This window comes from Melopsittacus undulatus (genome assembly GCF_012275295.1).
Source record: "Melopsittacus undulatus isolate bMelUnd1 chromosome W unlocalized genomic scaffold, bMelUnd1.mat.Z SUPER_W_unloc_2, whole genome shotgun sequence".
In the NCBI taxonomy this organism is placed as follows: domain Eukaryota; kingdom Metazoa; phylum Chordata; class Aves; order Psittaciformes; family Psittaculidae; genus Melopsittacus; species Melopsittacus undulatus.
In genome coordinates this window covers 2,209,158-2,231,010 of record NW_022993944.1, presented here as the reverse complement: position 1 = coordinate 2,231,010, position 21,853 = coordinate 2,209,158, and the positions used below count along the sequence as shown (strand labels likewise).

Genomic DNA, 21,853 nt, shown 5'->3' with positions numbered 1-21,853 from the left:
GGCGGACGGAGTCGCGCGCTCACAGCGCAACCTTTCCCCTCCCCCCGTCCCTTCGCGGCACGCCAGCGCGAGAGGGGAGGGAGTGCGGATAGGCGGGACTTCCCGCCGAGCTTCCCTCCCCATCTGCGCTCTACCAATCAGAGTGCAGCGGCGAGAGCTACCTGGCCAATCAACGCAGAGCGACCTTTAGGGGGACGTTCTGCTTTCCTCTCCGCCTTAACCCCACCCTCACGCGGAGTTGGCACCGCACTCCCATTGGTCAGAGAGCGGCTCGAGTTCTTCCTACTCTTTTAGCCAATCATCTGGGATTGGCAAGGCTCTGAGGCGAGGCGGAAAGGAGAAATAGCGGGGAGCGTCAAAGTGCGTGTGGGGTGTGTGTGTTTTTCTTCTTTCTCCTTGAATGGTGTTCCCCCATACTCCCTTATCTTTGCTTTGCTGTCTCGTGTCTTCTCCCCCAGCGGTGGTAAGGCCCCAGGCACAGTGCCTCCCCTGCCCCGGCGCTGCCTTGGTACGCTCCCAAGCCCTGGGTACTACACATCTTGTGCCCCGGGGCTGCGCTTCCTCCCTGGGCAGTTCTGCTTCTCCGTTTGCATGCTTCCGGCTCCCGGTCCCGCAGAGGAAGTTACGGGAGCATCTCAGTCACACCCCACCCCCTCCCCAGGGTTGGGGTCGCCACCCTGACACCCCAAAGCAGCCTCTGAAGAGCACCCGCGCTCTTTAAATCGCGTAGGACGTCTCCTTATGACTTCTAGGTATCCCCTTTACCTGGTTCAAATATACCTGATGTTTCGCTAGTAATGGTCCTTGTCTGCCTCTGCAGTGATCTGAGTGAGTGGGGGAGTCCTCCCGATAAATCTCAGGGGCGCCCAGAGGGGTCCCGTCCTCAGCAGGTCCCGCAGCCGGACAGAGATTGTCCCATCTGGGTTGCCAAATTGAAGCACGGAATCACTCTACAACTCAGAGTTATAAAGCAGTTATGTTTATTACGGCGCCGGGTGCAAGAGGGATCGCTCCTCCTAACTTGCACCCAGAGGGGTTAAGCAAGCAGATATTTATTACACACAAACATGCATATTCATTAGGTTCCCGAGAGAGCAGCGGGGATTTTACAATTAGTTTAGGTACTCGTTAACATAAGTCTCCTCCCTTTTGGTGCTTGCGCACTGCCCTCCGGTGGTCATGGGCAGGGGTCTTCAAGATGAAGTAAGCAATCTTCCTCGGGGTGCACTTTTCACCTTTGGCACAGTTGGATGCCCCAGTAATCACAAATTAGCTGAAACCAACCGTATCTGCAAGTTTCCGATAGCTGGCAAAAATTTAGAACAGCGTGACCTTTGTACAAAATTTATTGCAAGCAGAACAGGATGGGCAGACAAGGAGTATCCCAAGCTAGCAGATGCTCGGGAGTCACTGTCTCTAAACTAACTGATAAGTAGAAGGACGGTAAGAGATAATTCACTCATTAGGATGGAAAGAAATAATTCACTCATGTTAGACTACTAAATTCTGTTATCACACCACAGACTTACAACACAAACATTGTTCTCTATCTTAGGCCTAAGTTAAGTTAAAAGTATTTTAACCCTATGTTTTACAGGCACTTGCTTTCCTTATATCACCCCTTCCTGCCCATCTCAGCCCCCCTACAAGCTGCCTTCCAGACCTGGGGGACAACACTGGGACCCCCAGGACCTCCCCCAGGTACAAAGGTACCCCCAGGGTATTATGAGGCACTGAGGAAATGCCTCAACTCTGGCAAAGACCTCCTCCCCAGCTGCTATGGGGTCAGCACTGACAGATCCCCCCTCTCCAGCCTGACACCATCCAATCCAAAGCTCAGAGAGCTAGGATGGAGGTTTGGGACACAGCTTCATCTCACCCAGGACAGGCAGCAAATACTGGGGCTGTTCAGCCTGGAGAAGCTGCGGGGAGACCTCAGAGCACATTCCAGTATCTGAAGGGGGCTTACAAAGATGCTGGAGAGGGACTCTTCATCAGGAACTGTAGTGATAGGACAAGGAGCAATGGGTTCAAACTTAAATAGGGGAGATTTAGGTTAGATATAAAGAAGTTCTTCCCTGGGAGGGTGCTGAGGTGCTGGCACAGGGTGCCCAGAGAAGCTGTGGTTGCCCCATCCCTGGCAGTGTTCAAGGCTAGGTTGGACAGGGCTTGGAGCAATCTGGTCTAGTGGAAGGGCAGGGGACTGGAACTGGATGAGCTTAAGGTCCCTTCCGACCCAAACCATTCTAGGATTCTGTCTCTCTTCCTCAGCCCCAGAGAAAGCACCTCATGCCTGCCTAGTGCACCACAAAATAATGTTTATTGAGTAGAGGTCCCTCCGCTTTCTGCACGCATAAAATACATTTTAAAAAGCTGGTATTTGTAAGCAGTCAGAGGAGCAGTAAGGCAAACAGAGAAACAGCCACAGCACCTCCATACCCCCCCACCCTCAGCCACATGGACCCCTCGGGAGGGATCGAGGGAGTCCAGCAGCTCCCAGGGTGTTCTGCTGACAGAGAGGGTATGCCACAAAGTGGCCACACACTAGCTATATAACATGCAGAGTTTATTAAACAAGCACACTAAAGCAAATAAGCACACTAAAGCAAGCACACTAATATAAGTTAGGTAAATATTTATATATATATAGTGAATAAGTACAATAAAGCAAATCAGAGATTTTGATATAAGTACCAAAGAAAGCTAGGAATGCATGAAATCACTACCATATAGAAAGAACAGAGATTAAGAAGAAACACATCACCGGTTACCACTGAATCATCATCCAGGCCCACACTTCCAGCTGGGAAGCCCCATTGCAGCCAATGACAGAAGTCTCAGGTAATTGGGAAAATTCCTACGCAGGGTGTCCATCCATAGGTGACGCTTCTGCTATGGCCACAAGAGGGTCCTGCTTTTATACCCTTATCAAAACAACTGGCTTTATGCCAGATTTCTAATTGTTTATTTGCGGAACCATGTAGTTTCTCATGTGTTGGCCAGGCACCCCAGTGCAGCCAAGTATGAAGGTCACAGAGCCACAGAACTGCCTCTTTCTGACAAACAGTCATGATGAACATAAACATATATACTCTGCTGAATACACTGTGGCAAACTGCCGCGGAACGGACTCAGTCAGAGATCAATATGATCAGACCAAAAGCCATTTATTGCAAAGCATTAACTCCTTATATACTATTGCTTACACACACCTACAGCGATTTGGCATATCATGATTGGATACTTGTCTTGAAGACCCTTAGTGACTAACATATAATTGGTTAAGCACAGGTATGAGAACTTGACCTCGAACGCTTGCCAACAGTCCACAGTTCTCATCACTCAGTGAATTCCAGCTTTTTCTTATCTTGCTTGCTTAGGCTTCCTTGGGCCTCCCATGTCCTTGCTGTATCCCTCGGAGTTATTCAGAGCTCATGTACCAAATATCCATTCTCCTGTGAGAACACTGTCTCCACAGCAAACAACATCCTTTGTTATGTTTCTCAGTCATGAGAGAAAATTAACTCTCAGCTAGGTTCCCTATTACACAGGGTGACAACCAAAGTTGTGGGACACTGTGTCTGCCTCCATTTCAGCCATGGGACCTCCTTGTGCCCAGCACACCTTCAGGAAAGCCAGAGCCACAAAACCCACTGGGTAACAAATCCCTTTCCATCTTGATGGGGGCCAGTCACTGAAAGGCATCTGCTGCTGGGCTCCATGGGAGGTGGCTCTCTGCTCCCCATGACCCTCTTATTTCGCTATCCAGAGGGATGTGGACAGGTGGAGAGTTCAATAAGGCCAAGTGCAAGGCCCTTCATCTGAGTCAGGGCAAACCCAAGCACAAATACATGCTGAGGGAGACTGGATTGAGAGCATCCCTGAGAAGGACTTAGAGGTGTTGATTGATGAGAAGCTCACAGCCTTCACAGGGTCCCCCATACATTCATGCTGTGCTTGAGGCTTCCTCCTTCTCCAAAGAGGGCCAAGACAGATTTTGCACAAAGCTGGGCTGGACCCTCATCACAGATGCAGATACACATTAATTCCTCCCTCACCCAGGGTTTTAGAAGCCAAACAAGGAACAAGGAAACTCAAAGACTGAATAAGAGTGGTTTGCTGTTAAGGTTTAACTCCTCGAATTGAAGATTCAGCTGGAGGAACTGCTCAAACCAGGAAAAGTATAAGTGAAACTATCATCCAGACAGGTAACAGAGGGACAGCCCAGAGCAACACCAGCCACAGAGAGTGTAAACCACCAAAGGAATAATATAAAATGGATTAATACTGACTGCTTTATTCTCAAAGCATCCCTTAAAACCTACACCTGGCCTAGTCCCATTCCCTGGAAGAACAGGATTGGAAATCTGGAGAACAGCTTTTGCTCTAGTGTAGTGTCACTAGTAGGTCAATGCAGCCACAGCACCTTCTCCAGCAAGTGAGCAACCCCTGACAAGGAGAACATTGCACCAGTATGTCTGGGATTGTCCTGATCCTCCCAAGAAGAATTCAGGCTGAAGGCAAGATCCTGCTTTGTAACAGAAAGTGCAGCCCAGGCAGAGGGAGATGTAAGAGTAAGGACAGGAGATGGGCAAGGTGGGCCACAGGAAAACAGAGTTCAAACCAAACACTGACACACAAGAGGACTATGGGGGTGATGGCCCGTCTGATAAACATGGCTACTAGTTCTCTTTACACAAGAGATACAGTCTCCCTCCAGTGTTGGGAAGAGTTGAAGCTATGGAGAGGAGCTCCACCAGCACGGGGGTACACAGAGGAGAGCAGCATGCCTTGGCAAGCCCCAACTGTGACCCCTTAGTGATGTCTAAGGTAGTGATGTCTACCCTGGAGGGGCAGAAAGGGCTTGACCTAGACTACAGGTTTCCTTGTAGTGATGCTCTGGCTTCACCAGGGGAGTCAGGGCTGAGAGGAGAAGCCCAACTACCTGGTGTGTTAGGATGACAAGATACAAACCACCACAAGGCTCTCTCAGTCAAGCCCCAGATTACAACACTCCTCTTAGATCTTCCCAACATACCAATGGGTTTTCTTCCCACTTCCCTTTGGTCCTAGGGAAAATCTGCATCCCCTCAGCAGCAGCAGTGTGGTTCAGCCTGGAGGAATCAGGCTGTGAGATCCACAAAGATGGCATTGGCAGTAGTATGTCCAAGGGTAACCATGAACACCCTGTAGTCGACCTGGGCCCACCAGCTGTGGACACAGGAGGACAAGCCTTGTTTAGAGGGGACCTTCACCTCAGTATCCACAGGGGAAGAGGGGAGAAAGGAAGCACATTTTGGTTACCTGATTGTCCTGGTTTCTTGGATCTCAGAGAGCTTGGCTTGAATCAGGCAGAGCCCTGAAAGGCAGGGGAGGCAAATCAGACCTAGCTGAGGCCTGAGCAGACACCCCACAAGCCAGAGAGCCACACTGCCTGTTACGGAGCAGAGACTCCAGTCAAAATAGTTGGGCTGCTGACTGACCTCATGCCACACTTTTGTCCTCTAAAGACCTTCTGGTTCCTGTGTCTCCATCCAGCTCCCTCCCTCCTCAAGATACAAGGCCAAGAGATCTATGCTGGCCCCATAGCATCCCAGGATGCTCTAGCTGGAAAGATGAAGATGAAGCAGGCAGCCAAGCCCCCAATGACAGAGATGACTTTGCCAATGTCAAAGATGAAGAGAGCCAGGAGGAGTATCAGGAGGAACCAGCTAATGGTCTGAAGCAGGCACCTCCTCTGCTTCCAAACCATGTCCTCCTCCACTGTCACCCTGGTGTCAACAAAAGTCAGGAGAATAAAACTCCTTAATACCAATATAGCATTAAGAAGCAGGCATTGTGTTGCTGGATGCATGGGGGATAGCTCCTCCTAACGTGCATGCCAATTCTTACAGGTTTCTTGCTTATAAGCATTCATCTCATGTCGACACAGGAGTCCCAGACAATGCGGAGACGATTAATGTGATCAAGCGATTGCCAAAGTTTATTCAGATACAGTGCTCCTTTTATACCCTTACACCCTTAGGTTTCTTATGTAACAGCCCTGGATACTGAGCTCTAATTGGTTAGTCTAGAGGTTACTATCGTTTACAGAGCTAATGTGTATAACTTGTTATAATTGGGATTAAATACCTTACTCTAAAAATAAGTGGGAAACTACAACCTTGGCAGAGATCATTCTCTGCACGTTTTCAGTGGAAAATTACAGAGGCCTAACAAGACAATTGACCTTGCTTATGCCTGCCAAGAATCTTCTTCTTTACAGTAATAAGGCTCAGGGTATCGGGATCGCTCACTATATGGCCTTGGCTCTTTAAGAATTCCCACAAATCCCCCTCCTTGTTTTTGAGCGATCCAGATACTGAAACAAGGGGAACACAAAATCACAAAATGGAATATATAAACCTCTAGAATTAGTTTTAAGCAATGTTAAGTTCAATGGCTTTGTAACAGTAGCAGTGGAAAATTACTGAGGTGCATAATACATAGAAAAAAAATAGAGTACAGCTAGAGAACATACAGGCACAAGATAAATCCGTATAGTTGATGTGGTCTTAAGAAAAACAGTCTACAAGAACAGGACACAGGGATAAGGAGTATCTGGGGATGGCAGGTGTCCAGGATAGGCTACGGGTAAACTAACTGATAAGTAGGAGGATAGGACAGTTATTATGTCTTTGATGCTAACTAACCAATTAAACTGGTAGAAGCATCTACTGCGCATGCTTCAAAGGCTGCCTGAAGTGATGAAGATTGTTGGAAGAAGTAAACGACCCTCAGAGACCACCACCACAGTTCTGTACACATGCGGGGAGCTTTCTGGAAAATAACGTAATCCATACGTAGCCTCGTGAATATGTATGTGTGCCCAGGGACTATATAAGGATGACTTGTGTAGCAATAGAGAGACACATGTTAGGAGGAGCTATCCCCCGTGTCTCCCGGCGCCGCAATAAAGAATACCTGCTTGTCAGCTTGAAAACTTTGTTGGCAAGTTTGTTCCTGGAGTTTTCTCCGAATCCATTTGGCACCCCAGATGGGACCCTCTCTGCTCAGCTGCAGGACCTGCTGAGGGCAGGGCTCCCTAGGGCCCTCGGGAATTTTTCCCGGAGGGACCCCTCGACTCATTCGGATCACTGCGGGAGCAGACAAGGACCATCTTCATAAAAGGTATTCTTTTCTTTTGTATAGTCTGTAAGGTGCAGGGGGCATCTTGCATAAAGACTACATTGGTCATTGGGTTGGTTTGGTAAGCGTACGCAAGGTTTGGAAGCCTTCCATAAATCGAGATAAGAAATCTCGTAGGTAAAGGCGTATACCCGGCTGCTAGTGTCCATTTGGGATACACCCACAAGAAGCAGGGGGCTTCTTGTGGTTTGGGGCCTGCAAGATGCAGTGGGCGTCTTGTAGAAAAGGTTTTGGATTTTACTGGTATACACCCTCAAGAAGCAGGGGGCTTCTTGTGGTTTGGGTCCTGCAAGATGCAGGGGGTGTCTCGTGGAAATGGGTTTGGATCTTCTTGTGGCTTGTTACATTAAGGATTTTGGTCTTGTGATTTTGGTATTGGTGACAGGATGTTATAACTGTGTTATTAATTGTGGTTTGTTTGATAGAATTTTAGTCTCTGATTCAAGTGTTGTAACTGTGTGGAGTGTGTCTGTGGGATCCCGTGTGTGTGTGAGTGAGAGATTGATAATGGAAAATCAGCAGAGTGAAGAGATCATGCAAAAGAGTCCTTTAGGGTGCATTTTGGCACACTGGAAAGAACTGGGAGGGTCTCCTGGGGGCTCGGGAAATAAGAAAATGTTGTCCAGCTGTTTTGAAAAATATTGTAACCGATGGTGGCCTTTGTATACTTTGGAAAATCAGGAAAAATGGCCTAAAAATGGAAGCTGAACTATAATACATTGTTACAATTAATGTTGTTTTGAGGCTGCAAGGAAAATGGCATGAAGTAATGTATGCTGATATGTTCTTCACTTTAAGAGACCACATGGAGTGACAGACGCAATGCAAAATTAATATGGCTCCACCAGATCCCTTAATTTTGGCTTTGGAAAAGGACAGGGAAATCCTGAAAGTTAAGATGGAGAGATGTTGTTCAGCCTGTGATACTGGGGAAAGATGTTTAAAGTTAAAAAACAGTAATCAGGAAGATTGGCTGGAAAATTAGCTATCACAGGTACCTCCCAGAGGAGCACCCTCTGCATCTGTCCTATCTGATATTCATAAGGAGCAAGAGATCGCTGTCACTGGCACCAAGCGGCAGATGCACATTCCGAGTTCAGAAAGGGTTAAACCATCAGTGCTGTTGCAGAGGCATCTGCAGCCCCTGCAGAGCAGGGTGAGCAACTGTGAGGAAAAAAAAAAAGGAAAACCAAGGGGGAAAGGAGGGGAGCTCGCGCAGCTCCTGTGTCTGAGCATGGGATGGGTGCTGGGGCAGGCAAACAAGTGGGAACAGACATGTGCACGGACGGGACTGAGGGGTTGTTGAATAAATGTGGACAGGAGGAAGCATGGAGAGCGTATAGGAATCGGGAGCAGGTAGAAAAGAAAAAGCTGGGTCGTGCTATAGCCACAGCTGCGGTGGTTGCTTTGAAACTGGAGGGGGGAGAGTTCAGACGCTGGAAGTGAGACTGCCCTTGGGGGGGGTAGTGCCATGGTGTGGCTCCAGCGACTGAATTGGAACTAGACTGACTGGGACCTGGGGAATCTACCCTAGCAGATCCACTGGTTAAATTAAAAGCAAGGACTAGAGGAAATAAAGTGGAATTCTAGTGGATAGAGGAGCAACTTATTCAGTGTTAAATCTGAGAGAAAAGAATTTGTTACAGATGTGGGAGCTACTGGCCAACAAGAAAAAGAGGAAAAAAAACAACCCCAAACAAACAACCCGAGGCATTCTTTCTGAAACCCTTAAAGTACAAATTGGGAAAAAATAGGAATGCATAAATTTTTATGCATGCCAAATTCTCTAAAATCTTTCTTAGGGTGAGAAGCAACATTTAAAGAAGGCAGAATGGAATTTAGAGTTAAAAACAAGCAGTTAATTGCAGTTTTGAGTTTATCTTTAATTCAACAGAAAAGCAAACAGGAGGACCTCCCTGAAATAGAAGAAATCCTTAATCAGGTATATCTGGGAGTATGGGCATCTGAAGTTCCAGGTAAGGTGAAAAATGCTTTGCCTGTTAAAGTGGAAATAAAAAGGGGGGCCTGCCCAATTAGAATAAAACAATATCCCTGAAAATTAGAAGATCAAAGGGAATTAAAAAAAAAGTCATTGATAAATTTTAAAATATACATTATTAATTGAATGTGAATTGGAATATAATATTCTGGACAGTAAAGAAATAGGATGATAAAAGTTGCAGATTGATTCAAGATCTCAGAGCAGTCAACAAAACTGCAGAGGATATTTGTCCAGTAGTAGCTAATTTGTATGATTTATTGACTAAATTGAATAATAATCAGAAATGGTTTGCCATCTTGGATTTAAAGGATGCTTTCTTTTGCTTACCATTGGTCAAAGAAAGACAAAGTTTATTTGCTTTTGAATGGGAAAATACTGACACAGGAAGGGAAACTCAATTAACTTGGACAGTATTACCTAAAGGGTTTAAAACAGTCCAGCAATTTCTGGAAATCAGCGTGAGAACTAGGATCATGGAAGCCACCTGCTCAGATGGGGACTCTGTTACAATATGTGGATGACCTATTGATTGCTACAGAAATAAAGGAAGAATGTATCCAGTGGACAGTGGAATTATTAACTTTCCTGGGACTGAATGGTTATTGGGTATCCAGACAAAAGGCCCAACTAATCCAAACCCAAGTGTCCTACCTAGGATATGAAATAACAGGAGGACAGAGAGAACTTGGAGCTTCTAGAAAAGAAGCCATCTGTCAGACTCCACAACCATCAACTGGCAAGGAGCTCCGGACATTACTGGGAATGACTGGATGGTGCAGACTTTGGATCCATGATTACGGTGTTCTGGTAATACCACTATATGAACTGTTGAAGGGAAACCCTCCCTCTTTAGAATGGACTGATTCAGCAGAGGGGGCTTTTAGAAATATAAAATAGAGCTAATGAGAGCTGAAGCTCTGTGACTTCCGGATGGAACTAAATCCTTTTGGCTATATTCCTATGAAGAACAGGGAATAGCTTTGGGGGTCCTTGCTCGAAAACTAGGACCCTACAGAAGGGCAGTGACACGTTTTTCAAAACAGCTGGATGAAGCGAGCAAAGGATGGCCCAGAGGCCTAAGGGCTGTGGCAGCAGTTGTCATGAATATTGAAGAAGCTCGCAAATTCACCTTGGGACAAAAATTACTGTGCTAGTGTCCCACGTTGTATCAGCAGTCCTGGAACAGAAAGGAGCCCACTGGTTATCTCCTTCATGTTTTTTTAAATACCAGGCCACCCTTGTGGAACAAGATGATATAGAAAATGTGGTTACTAACGTTGTCAATCCAGCATCCTTTTGCAGGAACAATCGACAGAACCACTAACACAAGACTGCTTGGCCACCATAGAGACTGTATATTTGAGCCGACCACACTTGAAAGAAAAACCTCTGGAAGATGCTGATTCTTGGTTTACTGATGGTAGTAGCTTCATGAAAAATGGTAAACGAAAGGCAGGATATGCCATTAACACCACTTCACAGGTAACAGGGGCTAAACCTTTACCCTCAAACACCTCTGCCCAGAAGGCAGAAATAATAGCATTAACCAGAGCCCTGGAATTGGCTAAAGATAAAAGGATAAATATTTGGGCTGATGTCGTGGTTTAAACTAAATCTGCACAGTTCCCCCTTTGTTTCCCCTCCCCCCCCCCCCTCACCTTCCCACTCCCGGAGGGATGGGAAGGAGAGCCAGAGGAATACAACTCCCACGGATTGAGGTAAAATCAGTCCAGCAATCAAGGTATAACAGAAATAACTACCGGTACCAATAACAAATCAATGTTAGAGGAGACAAACAGGGAGAGAAAATACGATACCACCCGCCGCCACAAGGCCAGCCCCGAAAGAGAGAGAACTCCCCCCTCCCCTCCTGGCCAGCTTCCAGTTGCCTCCCCGAGCCCAGCCCGGAGTGTTAACCCCTTCCCTCCCGGCCAGCTTCCAGTCCCCTCCCCGAGCAGGACGTGCTGTGGTGTGGAATACCTCCCCGACTAGCCCAGACCAGGCGCCCTATCTCTCCCTCCTCCCTGGCAGAGCATGAGCTACTGCTGAACCCATGACATTATCCACCCCTTATTCCATACCATTCACGTCATGCTCAGATCCCACATTTTCAATATACCATCATATACATATACCATCATACACACACATATATATATACATCTGCGTACACCCAGACAGATAAAAAGAAATCATTTCTTAATACATGGACCAATCCCTATAATGCAATTGAGTCCATTTGGTCCATGATGTTAAGTTTGTAATAGTCTTTTGTAGCAGGAAAGTCTGTGTGCAGTGCTGGATTGTTGCCTGCCGATGTTGATCATCCCTTTACTGCAGAACTCATCTGGTTCTATCAAAGTTCATTCTCTGTTGGGACGATGGTTAGAGGGAAGTCAGGGCCAGTCGCTGGTGACCTGAAGACATCTAGTTGATGGACTATAAAAATATTACACAGCAAGCAACAACGTATAATTAAGTTCATTGGCTGTTTTCCCCTAAAATCAAATCCCCTTGAGGTATACATCGGACTTCCCCATCTTCCTGCATTACCCACCAAGTATATCCGGGTCCTTGAGCAAAAGCAATCCCACGAGTGGGTTTGCCTTGGCCTGAAACAGGAGTAACCCAGACTGTCTTCCCTAGCAAATTTCTCATGTGCACTACAGAAACCTTGTCCCCCTCTACAATATGTAAAAGTTCTGACTGGGCTGGGCCAGCCCTGTTAGCAGATCCTCTGGTGTTGACCAACCAGGTGGCCTTTGGTAAATGTGTATCCCAATGCTTGAAAGTTCCCCCACCCATTGCTCTCAGTGTAGTTTTTAACAGCCCATTGTACCGTTCAACTTTCCCAGAGGCTGGTGCATGGTAGGGGATGTGATATACCCACTCAATGCCATGTTCTTTGGCCCAAGTGCCTATAAGGTTGTTCCGAAAATGAGTCCCATTGTCTGACTCAATTCTCTCTGGGGTGCCATGTCGCCACAAAATCTGGTTCTCAAGGCCCAGGATAGTGTTCCGGGCAGTGGCGTGGGGCACAGCATATGTTTCCAGCCATCCTGTGGTTGTTTCCACCATGGTAAGCACATAGCGCTTGCCTCGGCGGGTTGGTGGGAGTGTGATATAGTCAATTTGCCAGGCCTCCCCATATTTATACTTCAGCCATCGTCCTCCATACCAAAGAGGTTTTAACCGTTTAGCTTGTTTAATTGCAGCACATGTCTCACACTCATGAATAACCTGGGCAATAGTGTCCATTGTTAAGTCCACCCCTCGGTCACGAGCCCATTTGTACGTTGCGTCTCTGCCCTGATGGCCTGAAGTGTCGTGGGCCCACCGGGCCAAAAATAATTTGACTTTATGTTGCCAATCTAAGTCCATCTGAGCTACTTCAATCTTAGCAGCTTTATCCACTTGTTGGTTATTGTGGTGTTCCTCAGTGGCCCGATTCTTAGGTATGTGGGCATCTACATGGCGTACCCTCACCACCAGCTTCTGCACCCGGGCAGCGATATCTTGCCATAATGCAGCAGCCCAAATGGGTTTACCTCTGCGTTGCCAGTTGCTCTGCTTCCATTGCTGCAACCACCCCCACAGGGCATTTGCCACCATCAATGAGTCAGTATAAAGATAGAGTACTGGCCACCTTTCTCGCTCAGCAATGTCCAGGGCCAGCTGGATGGCTTTCACCTCAGCAAACTAACTCGATTCACCCTCTCCTTCAGCAGTTTCAGCAACTTGTCGCTGAGGACTCCATACAGCTGCCTTCCATCTCCGATGCTTTCCCACAATACGGCAGGACCCATCAGTGAACAAGGCATACTGCTTTTCACTTTCTGACAATTTATTATATGGTGGTGCCTCTTCGGCACGCATCACCTCCTTCTCTGGTGACATTCAAAAATCTTTGCCCTCTGGCCAGTCTATGATGACTTCCAGAATGCCTGGACGACTGGGATTTCCTATCCGAGCTTGTTGTGTAATTAGTGCAGCCCATTTACTCCAAGTAGCATCATTTGCATGATGTGTAGAGGAGACCCTGCCTTTGAACATCCAGCCCAGCACTGGCAAGCGGGGTGCCAAAAGGAGCTGTGCATCAGTGCCAATCACCTCTGAAGCAGCTCAAACCCCTTCATAAGCTGCCAGTATCTCTTTCTCTGTTGGGGTATACCTGGCCTCCGAGCCTTTGTATCCCCGACTCCAAAAACCAAGGGGTCGACCTCGAGTCTCCCCTGGAGTTTTCTGCCAGAGACTCCAGGTAGGACCACTCTCCCCAGCTGCAGTGTACAGTACATTTTTCACATCTGGACAGGTCCGGACTGGTCCAAGGGCTACTGCATGAACTATCTCGCGTTTAATTTGCTCGAAGACTTGTTGTTGCTCAGGACCCCATTTGAAATCATTCTTTTTCCGGGTCACATGATAGAGAGGGCTTATGATTGAACTGTAATTTGGGATGTGCATTCTCCAGAACCCCACAGCACCCAAGAAAGCTTGTGTTTCTTTCTTATCAGTTGGTGGAGACATTGCTGTTATCTTATTGATTACTTCTGTAGGGATATGTCTACATCCATCTTGCCATTTTATTCCCAAAAATTGAATTTCCCGTGCAGGTCCCTTGACTTTATTCCGTTTTATGGCAAAACCGGCTTTCAGCAGGATTTGGATTATTTCCCTCCCTTTCTCAAAAACTTCTTCAGCTGTATCACCCCACACAATAATGTCATCGATGTATTGCAAGTGTTCTGGAGCTTGCCCCTCTTCCAGTGCAGTCTGGATCAGTCCTTGGCAGATGGTGGGGCTGTGTTTCCACCCCTGGGGCAGTCGGTTCCAAGTGAACTGGACACCCCTCCAATTAAAAGCGAACTGTGGCCTGCACTCTGCCGACAAAGGAATTGAGAAAAATGCATTGGCAATATCAATCGTGGCATACCACTTGGCTGCCTTTGACTCTAATTCGTACTGCAGCTCTAACATATCCGGCACGGCAGCACTCAATGGTGGTGTGACTTCATTCAGGCCACGATAGTCTACTGTTAGTCTCCACTCTCCATTAGATTTTCGCACTGGCCATATGGGGCTATTAAAAGGTGAGCGGGTCCCGCTGATCACTCCCTGCCTCTCCAGTCTACGGATCAGATAATGGATGGGAATCAGGGAGTCTCGACTGGGGCGATATTGCCGCCGGTGCACTGTTGTGGTCGCAATTGGCACTTGTTGTTCTTCGACTTTCAGCAACCCCACAACAGAAGGATCCTCTGAGAGACCAGGCAAGGTGGACAGCTGCTCAATTTCCTCAGTCTCCAAAGCAGCAATACCAAAAGCCCACCGGTACCCTTTTGGGTCTTTGAAGTACCCTCTCCTGAGGTAGTCCATGCCGAGGATGCATGGAGCCTCTGGACCAGTCACAATGGGGTGCTTCTGCCATTTCTTCCCAGTCAGGCTAATTTCAGCCTCTAGTACAGTCAACTCTTGGGACACTCCTGTCACTCCAGAAATATAGATGGGTTCCACCCCTTGACAGTGTGATGGCATCAGGGTACACTGTGCACCGGTGTCAACTAGAGCCTTATACTTCTGTGGGGCTGATGTGCCAGGCCATTTGATCCACACAGTCCAGTAAATACGATTGTCCCCTACCTCCACCTGGCTGGAGGCAGGGCCCCTCTAATAATCATCGTCGTCACAATCTTGGACACCTAAGTCGTGTTGAAAGGGATTACTCTTCTTTATCACAGGAGCTGGAGTAAAATCAGCTCTTCCGCTCCATCTGGGAACCTGTTCACCAGAGACTGAAGCTGCAGCTCTCATGGGGCGATCAGTCATGGCCCTTGCTCCTCTCTTCAATTCCCTCACACGTTCCTCCAAGGCTGAAGTAGGTTTTCCATCCCACTTTGTCATGTCTTCTCTGTGATCCCGCAGGTAAAACCATAGGGTGGCCCGTGGTGTGTATCTTATATATTTTCTCTCTCGAGCAATAGGACGCCTTTTGTTAATAGCTGAAACGCGTATTGGCACACGTGAGGAGCTAGATAAATCAGACAGATTGTCCCTCAACTGTTTGAGATCATGAGACAGTTTTTCCACAGCTGAGATGATGGAAGGGGTAAGATTGTCTTCGAATTCTTGGAGTTTATGAACCATTTCATCCACTGTTAGTGGTGCTATGTCATTCCAGGTTACCGTTGCCAATGGATGGGCATATGACAACAGTGCGTTTCGTGTAAGCTTTCGCCACATGGGTCGTGTGCATTCGACTTCATCTGGGTCTATGGGTACATTCCCATTATTCGGCTTGGTGTGGTAGATCATCTCTACGATAGCTGATTCCCTCAGGGACTGGATGCCTTTGTCTATAGTAGTCCACTTGGCCGAATGACTCATAACATCATCCTTGTATGGGAACCTTTCTTTCACAGCTGCCAAAAGCCGCCTCCAAAGACTGAGGGACTTTTTCTCTCTTGCAATTGCTTTGTCAATTCCCCCTTCTCTAGCAAGTGACCCCAGCTGCTTGGCTTCTGTACCTGCTACTTCGTGACCATCGGCCCCATTATCCCAACATCGGAGCAGCCAGGTGATGATGTGCTCCCCTGATTGACGGGTGAAATCTTTTCGCATATTCCGCAGCCCAGTTGAGGTCCGAGATCGAGAAGTCACCTCTTCTTCTTCGTCATGTGATGATGACCCCTGATCAGATACTAGACCAGGTAGTGGATGCATAGTTTCTTCATCCTGCCTCTTCCTTCTTACCTCCTTTCTGGTTTTTCTCTTGTGTACAGAAGCAACCGATATTGGTACGAATTGGTCCTCTAGTTCAGCTGCAGTGATTATCACTGTAGTTTGGGTAGCAACTGTACTTGTTGCTGGGGTAGCTGCACTGTCTGTCACAGTCGAGGGTTGAATAGCCACTGTACTCGTTACTGGGGTAGCTGCACTGTCTGTCACAGCTGAAGTTTGGGTAGCAACTGTACTTGCCGCTGGGGATGGTGTAGCTGCTGTACTTGGAGTTGGAACAGCTGCGCTGACTTCTGTGTTGCTCTCAGATCCAGGGGCATTTTTTTCCTTTTGAAGGTGTTGGATAATATCGATCAAGGCCCTATAAGCATAGGCCAAGCCCCAGCACGTTGCTGTAATTTGTCCATCTCTGGTAAGGCCAGGACGACAACACACCTCATTTAGGTGTTTTACTAATTCTTCCGGATTCTTCACTTGTTCAGGAGTAAAATTCGAAAGTACTTCAGGGGCCCACTGACCTAGATGCTTGCCCATACTATCCCACACACCCTGCCACTCATGGCTGTCCAGCCTCTGGGAAGATCTCCTGGTCCTCCTATTTCGTCGTCTAACCCCAATACAGGACCAGACCTGACTCCGCTTAACTCTTGAAATCAGATGAAATAACTGTGGGCAAAACACACTCTGTATGCGTGCTACTATGGTGATCCCCATCACAATCAGCATACAAGTCTCAAAAACTTCAAAACCCTCAAATGATGTTGTAGACCATCTGGGGAGAACACTGGGAGGATAGCAGAATGTCTCCTTCACAGGTTGACCACCCGAGAAGGAGAAAAAAAATGTGAAATTCCTAAGCACTTCTATTATATACCTCCCAAAATATAAAGTTGTTGACCATACCGGGAGCATAAACCAGATCAGTTTCATGATCAATGCTTCTATTGTATTACAAGTCATTAACATAAAGTACAATGAGACCAGAACATTAGCCCAAACCCCATACTTGATAAGCACTAACACAGCTAATATATATGAAAAGTAATTGGTAAAATCCTGAAACCGTGAGATCAAGAGAAAAAACTGTGAGAGCCAATAAAACAGCATTGTGACAAATGACTATAAATCCTGTCAGATTTGTTGTTATTTCGTGGGTTTGTGCCCCACGTTGGGCAACAAAAACTGTCGTGGTTTAAACTAAATCTGCACAGTTCCCCCTTTGTTTCCCCTCCCCCCCTCACCTTCCCACTCCCGGAGGGATGGGAAGGAGAGCCAGAGGAATACAACTCCCACGGATTGAGGTAAAATCAGTCCAGCAATCAAGGTATAACAGAATCGCTAACGGTACCAATAACAAATCAATGTTAGAGGAGACAAACAGGGAGAGAGAGTACGATACCACCCGCCGTCAGGAGGCCAGCCCGGAAGAGAGAGAGAGCTTCCCCCCTCCCCTCCCGGCCAGCTTCCAGTCCCCTCCCCGAGCAGGACGTGCTGTGGTATGGAATACCTCCCGGACTAGCCCAGACCAGGCGCCCTATCTCTCCCTCCTCCCTGGCAGAGCATGAGCTACTGCTGAACCCATGACAGCTGATTATGCACATGGTGCTATCTGGAAAGAATGAGGACTTTTGAACAAACATGCTACAGGAATTCTACAATTACTGGAGGCTGTTCAGCCGCCTGAAGAAGTAGCTGTTATGTACTGTAGAGGACATCAACAAGGTGACTCTGATCAGGAAATTGGAAATAATTTGGCCAATTTTGAAGCCAAACGAGCAGTTGAACAATCACAAATCATGTCCTTAATCCCTGATGGCAAACTAACAACTGAAAAATCTAAACCTAGGTATTCTATATAGAAAATTGATTGAGGATCTAAAAGGACAGGAAAATAAAGAGGATTGGGTTCAGATACCTGATGGGTGAATTGTAATCCCCTATAACCAACTCTGGAAGTTAGTTCAGGGAGAACATAATAGAACTCATTGGGGTAGCAACTCTTTATATAAATATTTAGACAAACAAATTGTAGGAAGAAATCTATACACCACAGTTCAATCAGTGACAAAACAATGTCAGTTATGTCTTAAGAATAATCCTAAAACTGAAAATAGAAATAAAATTGGGACAATTGTGAGAGGAAGTTTCCTGGGACAGCAGCGGCAAATAGATTTTTCTGAATCACCAAGAAAAGGGGGTTATCGATATTTGTTGGGGTTAACAGATACTTTTTCTGGCTGGCCAGAAGCATTCCCTTGTAGGATAAATAATGCAAGACAACTGATTAAAACATTATTTAACGAGATAATACCTTGCTTTGGAGTACCAGTGGCAATTTCTTCTAACCAAGGTTCGCAGTTTAGTGCAAAATTGTTACAAGAAATTAGCAAAAATTGGAAATTGATTGGCAAGTACATGTTCCATACAGGCCTCGGTCCAGTGGGCACATAGAAAAGATAAACCATCTGATCAAACAACAAATTAGTAAAATATGTCAGGAAATGAAATTATATTAGTACCAAGCCTTACCACTGGCTCTATTAAGAATTCGAACTAAACCTCGGTCGAAAGAAGAGGTTAGCCCATTTGAAATTTTATATGGAAGACCATAACAGTCCCAGTTTAAAGGAGAAAGTCTTCAGGAAGTGAGGGAAGGCTATCTCTGACAGGTTTTGGTCAATCTGGGAAAAGAATTGGAGGAGATAATTTGCTGAGGTGAGTAGCTTGAGAGAGGACGTCTGCAACACCGGAGCGGGGGGAGATCAGCATCCAGGAGCTTCACCTCAGAGCAACAAGACCCACCGAGGAGGGAGCCCCAAGTCCTCAACAGGACTTGCCCAGGAGCCGCAGCTCAGCTCCCGCGAGGAGGTGACTCACCGGGGGCGGAGCCAGGAGGAGTGGCACCAGCTGTGAGTGGTTAAAAGCCTACCCAGGGAGCGCGGCGAACAGAGTGGGCAGACAGAGTGGGTGGGGGCAGGCAAGCGGGCTGGCAAGCGGGCTGGCAAGCGGGCTGACAAGCGGGCTGGCAAGCGGGCTGGCAAGCGGGCTGGCAAGCGGGCTAACCGCCTTATCAACAGGACTTGCCTGGAGCTCAAGAGGGAGAGGAGAGCTTGCTTGTGTGGAGAGACATAGATGGATCGACTGACCAGATAGGTCATGGTCACAACATGATCAAAAGTGGTAGTGAGTAATAATGTGGGTATCCAAACTGAGCCTTCCTGCAGACATGTGGCCGTGCAGGTCTCTGGCTGCAGTGAATGCCTGAGCCCAGCACTTGTATTGAAGGAAGCCAGTGACACTGCTTGTGTTTGCTGTGAGCAAATAAATGATCTGCTCAGGCAGGTGGTTGAACTGAGGGAGGAGGTAGAAAGGTTGAGAGCCATGAGGGAATGCGAAAGTGAAATAGATTGGTGGAGCCACACCCTAAGGCAGGGGCAGAGGGAAGTGGTTGAACAAGTGATGGATCCCCTTCCCTCCTACCATCAGACAGAAGGAGAGAACTTAAGGGGCAAGGATGTATGGAGGGAGGTCCCTCCTCGGAGAGGTAAGCGAAAACCCTCGCAATCCCTTCCTCCCTCCCAATTGCCCTTGAATAACAGGTATGAGGTCTTGGAACTAGAGGGCCAGGTAAATGGAGATGGAGAGGTACATCTATCTAGTGAGTCACCTAGGGCTTGTCACTCACCCCCATGCCTTAGAACTTCCCCAACCAAGAGTAAAGAAGAGTAATTATGGTGGGTGACTCCCTTCTGAGAGGACCAGAAGGGCCCATTTGTCGACCGGATCCATCCCACAGGGAAGTCTGCTGCCTACCTGGGGCTCAGATTAGAGATGTTAAAAAGAAACTCTTTGATCTGGTGCAGCCCTCTGACTACTATCCGCTGCTGGTTTTTCAGGTTGGCAGTGATGAAATTATTATGAGGGCAAGGGCAATGAAGAGAGACTTCAGGGCCCTGGGACAGATGGTTAAAGGGTCTGGAGCGCAAGTGGTGTTTGCCTCCATACCTGTTACAAGCAAGGGTGAAGAGATAAATAGGAAGAGTCTGCAGATTAATGTATGGCTATGTGACTGGTGCCATAGGCAGGGTTTTGGGTTTTTCAGTCATGGGCTGCTGTATGAGACACCTGGTTTGCTGGTGGCAGGTGAGATACACCAGTCCCAGAGGGGGAAAAGGGTTTTGGGGCAGGGGTTAGCAGGGCTTATTGACAGGGCTTTAAACTAGATATGAAGGGGGGAGGGGGTTTAACTGAGCCTTTTGGGGACAAGCCCAAGAGAAACATGCTAGGGCTTGGAGGATGGCAGACTAGGGAGGACTATCAATCTATTGTTTCATTTGTGGGAAAGGACAGTTTAGACCCTGTCCCGCAGGGGGAAAAGGGTACTAGGACAAGAGTTAGCAGAGCTCGCTCACAGAGCTTCAGGTTAGATTCAAAGTGTGAGGGGGTCGTAGCTGAACTAGTGGGGCATTGTTCTACTATTAATGAAGACCAAAAGGCATCCCACCTCCCAAGGGTGCCATCAACGTGCTCTGCTCGCTCCCTGAAATGCCTGTACACCAATGCACGCAGCATGGGGAATAAACAGGAGGAGTTAGAAGTCTGTGTGCAGTCTAAAGGTTATGACCTAGTGGCAATTACAGAGACATGGTGGGACAGCTCACATGACTGGAATGTGGTCATGGATGGCTATGTCCTTTTTAGGAAAGATAGGTCAGCAAAGCGAGGTGGTGGAGTTGCTCTTTATGTGAGAGAGCGACTAGAATGTATTGAGTTCTGTCCAGGGGCAGATGAGGAGAAAGTGGAATGTCTGTGGGTACAAATTAAGGGACAGGCTGGTACAGGTGATACAGTTGTGGGAGTCTATTATAGACCTCCTGATCAGGACGAAGGAGTTGATGGGGCTTTCTACAGCCAACTGGAAGTAGCCTCGCGACTACATGCCTTAGTCCTCATGGGGGATTTTAACTACCCTGATATTTGCTGGAAGACTCACACAGCCGATCATTCACAATCTAGGAGGTTCCTCCAGTGCATTGATGATAACTTCTTAATGCAAATGGTGGACAAACCAACTAGGAGAGGAGCGCTGCTAGATTTAGTACTCACCAACAAGGAGGGTTTGGTTAAAGTGGTGATGGTCAATGGCAGCCTTGGCTGCAGTGACCATGAGATGGTGGAGTTTAGGATCCTGTGTGGGAGGAATAGAATACCTAGCAAGGCCACAGTTCTGGATTTCCAAAGGGCCAACTTTGGCCTCTTCAATCAACTGCTAAGGGAAGTCCCATGGGAAAGGGTACTAGGGGGTAAAAGGGGCTCATGATAGTTGTTCAGCATTCAAGGACCACTTCTTCCAAGCTCAGGATCAGAGCGTCCCAATGGGTAGGAAATCAAGTAAGGGAGCTAGAAGACCAGCGTGGTTAAGCAAGGAGCTGCTGGGCAAACTCATGTGGAAAAGGAGAATCTATGGATTATGGAAAGAGGGGCTGGCCACTTGGGAGGAATATAGGACAGTTGTTAGAGGATGTAGGGAGGCAATTAGGACAGCTAAGGCCTCCTTGGAAATGAATCTTGCTAGTCGGGTTAAGGACAATAGAAAGGGCTTCTTCAAATACATAGGGGATAATACTAACACAAGGGGCAATATAGGCCCACTGTTGAACGAGGTGGGTGCCCTGGAGACAGAGGATACAAAGAAGGCAGAAGTGCTGAATGCCTTCTTTGCCTCTGTCTTTACTCCTGCAGACTCTCCCCAGGTGCCCCAGATTCCTGTAGCCCCAGAAGGAATCAGGACAAAGGAGGAGTTTGCTTTGGTAGATGAGGATTGGGTTAGGGATCAGCTAAGCAATCTGGACATCTATAAATCAGGGGTCCTGATGGAATGCACCCATGGGTGCTGAGGGAGCTGGCGGAGGTCATTGCTAGGCCACT

General features: G+C 47.4%; 1 pseudogene; it reads right to left on the bottom strand.

Moving 5' to 3' along the window:
• Positions 1-5,123: 5,123 nt before the first annotated feature.
• The window catches only part of LOC117438220 (putative sodium-coupled neutral amino acid transporter 7), a 33,033-nt pseudogene continuing 16,303 nt past the window's right edge, over positions 5,124-21,853 (bottom strand).